General features: G+C 39.4%; 1 non-coding gene across 1 annotated transcript; it reads right to left on the reverse strand.

Moving 5' to 3' along the window:
- Positions 1 to 2,427: 2,427 nt before the first annotated feature.
- LOC141669711 (small nucleolar RNA R71) lies at positions 2,428 to 2,532 on the reverse strand. The gene has a single exon (XR_012553978.1). It is a non-coding gene; the product is annotated as a small nucleolar RNA R71 (small nucleolar RNA).
- Positions 2,533 to 6,220: the final 3,688 nt, after the last annotated feature.

Here is a 6,220-nt window from a genome sequence, read left to right on the forward strand (position 1 = left end):
AAAGTAGGAATTTTGATGCTACTGATTTTCTGTGTATTCATTCTTCTAAGATCTTGAATCTATTTACTTTCAAATTTGGCTCTAATACCACTTTTTAGGTAATGAATTACACACAGGGGGGGATGTGAATGTGTTTTTGTATTTTTATGCTTTTCTTGAATCTTTTATGATTGTGAACAAAGTAAATCAAATCTTGTAGTAAGATGTGTTAAAACAGAAATTAAACATGCAAATATGAATAACACAGATCTTTCAAAACTCACTTAATTTTATATTAAAATTAATACATGTTTTGTTACAAAATTTCTAGGCTCTTTGTTGATAAAGAGCTTAGCTTCTATCTTGAGAGAATACAAGAATTCCTGATCTAATTGCTACATCTAACAAAGGACCAGTGTTAACTTTATATGTGTTGAGTGGCATTTATGACACTTTATAACACTCCGTAAAGCTTTGGATTGATGTTTTGCACTCAAGTTGTTAGTGTTTTTAACGTCTTTTTGTAGTGTTTTTGCATTTCAGGCATTTATCAGGAATACAGGTGAATTGGTATTGTTTGGATGCTAATTTGGTGTTAGGATGGTGTCTAGAATAAAATCTCATCAATAGACCAACTCAAACCAGCAAGAAAAGAAAGAAATCAGAAATTTCTCTAGAGAGACGGCGCGCCCGCGCTGTGATAGCGCACGGCCGCATCAGGATGGCAGAATGTCAGCGCGCCCGCGCTGGTCAAGCGCGCGGCAGCGCCAGGTCGAGAAATTAAAATCCTATTTCTTCTGGAATTTTGATCAGTTGGACTTCTACTCTGTAGAGCACAATTCAACCAAGGCGAAGAAGATCTAGTTTATTCTTATGATTCTTTGTTTTAAGTTGTAACTTTGGATGCTAATTTTCTTATTCGTGAACCTATACTCTAAGTTCCTACTTGGTTTTATTAAGTATAAAGACTACATTTATTATACCATGCTTTCATCAGAACCCACGTTGATGATGAGTCCGATTATGGGCTAATCATTATCGTGGGGTTCTAATGGATTTATTTATGGATTTCTTTAGTTAATTTATTTCGATGCCTTAGTGTGTGGTGATTGTATGATAACCTAGTATTGGTTGTGCTTATTCATCTTGTGAGCGTCACGATCTTATAAGATAGTGTGTTAATCTATAATGAAGTGAAAGTGAATTTAAGGGTTTAGAACTTGCCATGCTAGCATAGGTTCGTGTATTTGATATGCGTGATTCGTAGGTAATTTTAACCATCTTACTTGCCCTATGTAATCACGATAGATAACTTGTACATTAATCCGTTATGTTGTCAAATTCTATAGACATATAGGGTCTCAATATAATTGCTGTCTATCCAACTTCTATCTCTTTTGTGGATGTCTGGTAGTATGGTATTCGTACAATGAAAGTTGGTGTTTATCAGTATCGTGTTATCTGATTAATGTCATCACCATTACATGCTAAGGTTAAGAACGAAAAAGCTATTGAATGTAGTATTTAATGAAGTTAGAATCCCATATTTGTGTCATATAGTATTCAACTCTCTTTAATCTCCTAGTTTGTGTTCTTTAGTATAATTCTTAGTTAATCTTAGTATAAACAACCTCAAATTCGTCTTAGCATTGGATAATAACCATATTAGTGTTGCATAAATACATTGATTGAAATTAACCTAAACCAGTCCCTGTCGGAACGAACTAGAATTAATTCTATATTACTTGCGATCGCGTGTACTTGCATGAATATTAGTGCGTGTTCTAGCCCTAACAAGTTTTCAGCGCCGCTGCCGGGGACTGCGGTGTTAATTTTTAGTTTATATGTTTGTCATCATGGGTCGTTAAAGGTTAGTGACTCGGACATTATTACTTACTTATTTCCTTGACGTGTTTCAGGTACTCTAGCGAGCGTGTATGCATACGTGTTCTCGGTCTCATAAGAGAACACTGAATCAAGATGAGGAAGAAGTTGTTGTCGAGGAGAAAGTTGAAGAAGAGATCTTAGTTGAGAAAGAAGAAGAGGTTCTTATTGCAATGGGAGAACCAGAAGTGAATCCAAAGGCTTTGATGGACTACTCTCAACCGAAGATCAATGATATTCAGTCTAGCATTGTTCGACCAGTCATCTCGGCTAATACCTTTGAGATCAAGTCGAGCACGATTCAGATGATACAGAACTCAATTCAGTTTGGGGGTTCTCCGACAGAAGACCCCACATGAACATTAGAGATTTCATCGAGATCTGTGACACTTTCAAGTTCAACGGAGTTTCTAAAAATGCAATTAAGTTGAGGCTTTTCCCATTCTCTCTGCGGGACAAAGCTAAGTGCTGGTTACATTCTCTACCACCCGGGTCTATCACCAAATGGGAGGATCTTGCTCAAAAGTTCTTAACTAAATTCTTTCCAATGGAGAAGACTGCTGCAATCAGAAACGCACTTACTCAATTTGCTCAGAAATCTGGAGAATTTTTATGTGAGGCTTGGGATCGACATAAGAAGATGCTAAGGAAGTTTCCTCATCATAGGATGCCTGATTGGATGATTATTAACTATTTCTATAATGGTTTGGGTGCTACTTCTACACACATGCTTGATGTAGCATCGGGAGGAGCCTTGTGGGCTAAAAGCTACGATGAAGCTTATGAATTGATTGAACTGGTGGCTACTAATGAATACCCGAATCCTACTCAGAGACTATCTCAGGGCAAGTAGCAGGAATTCTGGAGTTGGATGCAGCTACTGCTATAGCTGCTCAACTTAAGGCTTTGATGATGAACGTGGATTCTCTATTTAATTATGGAGTTAATCAGATCACTAATGTCTGTGAGCTTTGTGTTGGTGCCCATGAGACTGATCAGTGTGCCATTTCTAGTGAATCAGCTCAGTTCGTGAGCAACTTTCAGAGGTCATAGCAACCTGTACCAGCCACCTATCATCCTAACAATCGTAATCATCCTAACTTTAGCTGGAGCAACACTCAGAATGCGGTTCAACAGCCTTATCAGCAGTATCCAGTAAAGCAGTACAACCCCCCTGGTTTTCAGCAACCGCAATATGCATCAAGGCAACAACTCCAGCTATAACAGTCTACTGAAAAATCTGAATTGGAAGAGTTGAGGCTCGTATGCAAGAGCCAAGCGATTTCTATCAAGACCTTGGAAAATCAAATCGGACAAATTGCCAATGCCTTGTTAAATCGTCAACCTGTTACACTTCCTAGTGACACTGAAGTACCAGGAAAGAGGGAAGCTAAGGAGCAGGTAAAAGCAATTACATTGAGGTCTGGGAAGGTTGCTAATCCCAAATACTCTCAAGTTTCGGATGAAGAAATTGTAGCCAAGGAAGAAGTGCGGAAGGGAGATGAAGTGGAACCAAGGAAAACTACTATCAAACACACTCCTCCTGAGGGTAATACAGGGGAGAAGCAGATCTATCCTCCACCTCCATTTCCTAAAAGACTGCAAAAGAAAAGGCTGGATAAGCAGTTTGAGAAGTTTCTGGAGGTGTTCTAGAAACTTCACATAAACATACCTTTCGATGAAACTCTTGAACAGATGCCTAGTTATACGAAGTTTATGGAAGGTATACTTTCTCGAAAATTGAAGCTGGATGATTTAGAGACGGTTGCTCTCACGGAGGAGTGCAGTGCTGGCTGCAACAGAAGTTGCCTCCGAAGCTTAAAGATCCTGGAAGCTTCACCATTCCTTGCACCATTGGAAATGTGTCATTTGACAAATGCTTATGTGACATGGGAGCTAGAACCAATCAGATGCCTTTGTCAATCTTCAAGAAGTTGAACTTACCTTATCCAAAGCCTACTTATATGACTCTGCAGCTGGCTGATCGTTCTATTACATATCTGCGAGGCATTGTTGAGGATGTTTTGGTCAAGGTGGATAAACTCATCTTTCCTGCTGATTTTGTAATTCTTGATTTCGAGGAGGATAAGAAGATTCCCATAATTTGGGGAAGACCGTTCTTGGCTACTGGCCGAACCTTGATAGATGTGTAAAAGGGTGAGCTCACCATGCGAGTGCTGGATCATGATGTAACTTTTAATGTGTTCAATGCCATAAAATTCCCTATGGAAAATGAGGAGTGATTAAAAGTGGAGTTGGTCGATTCCGTGGTTACTTCAGAACTTGATCAATTGCTAAGGTTTGATGCCTTAGAAAAGGCCCTGTTGGGGGAATTCTGATAGTGAAGATGATGAAGGTGATAAGCAATTGCAATATCTCAATGCTTCTCCCTGGAAGATGAAAATATATATGCCTTTTGAATCTCTTGGAATTGAGGGGCTGAACAAATCTCCCAAGCGCCTCAAGCCATCTATTGATGAAGCTCATACAGTTGAGCTTAAACCATTACTTGAACACTTAAGGTATGCTTTTTTAGGTGATGCATCTAATTTTCCTGTTATTATAGCATCCGACCTTTCAGGTAGTGATGAGGAAAAAATCTTAAGAATTCTGAGAGAATTCAAATCGACAATTGGATGGACGATAACAGATATTAAGGAAATCACCCCTTCTTATTGCATGCATAAAATTCTGCTAGAGGAAGTTAGCAAGCCTACTGTTGAGCAATAAAGAAGGCTAAATCCTATCATGAAAAAAGTTGTGAAAAAGGAAATTCTCAAATGGCTGGATGTAGGGATCATGTATCCCATTTCTGACAGTTCTTGGGTGAGTCCAGTTCAGTGTGTACCAAAGAAAGGAGGTAACACCGTTGTTGCTAATGAGAAGAATGGGCTCATTCCTACTCGCACATTTACGGGATGGAAAGTTTGCATGGACTATAGGAAGCTGAACAAGGACACGAGAAAAAATCACTTCCATCTGCCTTTTATTAATCAGATGCTTGACAGGTTGGCTGAGCATGAGTACTACTGTCTTCTGGATGGCTATTCGGGCTATAATCAGATTTGTATCGCTCCAGAAGATCAGGAGAAGACTACTTTCTCTTGTCCATTTGGTACTTTCACCTTTAGAAGAGTTTTTTTTGGTTTGTATGGGGCACTGGCCACATTTCAGAGATGCATGATGGCTATCTTCTCTGACATAATTGGTCAGAATGTGGAGATATTCATGGATGATTTCTTTGTATTTGGTGATTCATTTTATGAGTGCTTGTAGAAGCTTGGCGACGTTCTTAAAAGGTGTGTTGAGACCAACTTGGTTCTCAACTAGGAGAAATGTCACTTTATGGTGTGACAGGGCATTATTCTTGGTCATAAGGTCTCTAGTAAGGGCCTTAAGTGGACAAAGCCAAGGTGGGGGTCATTGTAAATCTTCTCCACCAATTTCTGTTAAGGGAGTTCGCAGCTTTCTTGGTCATGAGGGTTTTTATAGGCGGTTCATCAAGGACTTTTCAAAAATTTATAAACCTTTGTACAATCTTCTGGAGAAGAATGTCCCGTTCAAGTTTGATGACGAGTGCCTAGCTGCTTTTGAGTTCTTGAAGAAGAGTTAAATTATGGCACCTGTCATAACTGCACCTGATTGGAATGAACCTTTTGAGATGATGTGTGATGCAAGTGACTATGTAGTGGGAGTAGTTCTTGGGCAGAGAAAGAACAACATATTTCATGTGGTCTACTATGCTAGTAAGACCCTCATTGGTGCTCAATTGAATTATACTACTACTGAGAAAGAACTTCTGGTCATCGTCTACGGTTTTGAGAAATTTCTATCTTATTTGCTTGGGACGAAGGTGACAGTTTTCACTGATCACGCTGATTGATTAGATGGGTTCTTTTGCTTCAGGAGTTTAAATTGGAGATCAAGGACATAAAAGGTACTAAGAATCAAGTTGTTGATCATCTCTCGCGTTTAGAAGATCCAAGTGCAACTACACAAGATAAGACATTGATAAATGAGACTTTTCCTGATGAGCAGCTGTTTGGAGTGCAAGAAACAGAACCGTGGTTTGCAGACATTGTGAACTACCTTGTGAGTAATATCATGCCTCCAGACTTGTCATCTGCTCAAAGGAAGAAGTTTCTTCATGAGGTAAAGTGGTACATGTGGGATGAACCATATCTGTTTAGGCAAGGAGCTGACCAAATCATCAGGAGATGAATTCCGTACAGCGAAACGGGGGGAATCTTGCGAGACTATCATTCTACTATTTATGGAGGCCATTATGGTGGAGAGCAGACAGCAGCGCGGGTTATTCAAGCGGGATTCTTCTAGCCTACATTGTTTAAGGATGCAT

The sequence above is a fragment of the Apium graveolens genome, chromosome 6 (genome assembly GCF_009905375.1).
Source record: "Apium graveolens cultivar Ventura chromosome 6, ASM990537v1, whole genome shotgun sequence".
Classification (NCBI taxonomy): Eukaryota; Viridiplantae; Streptophyta; class Magnoliopsida; order Apiales; family Apiaceae; genus Apium; species Apium graveolens.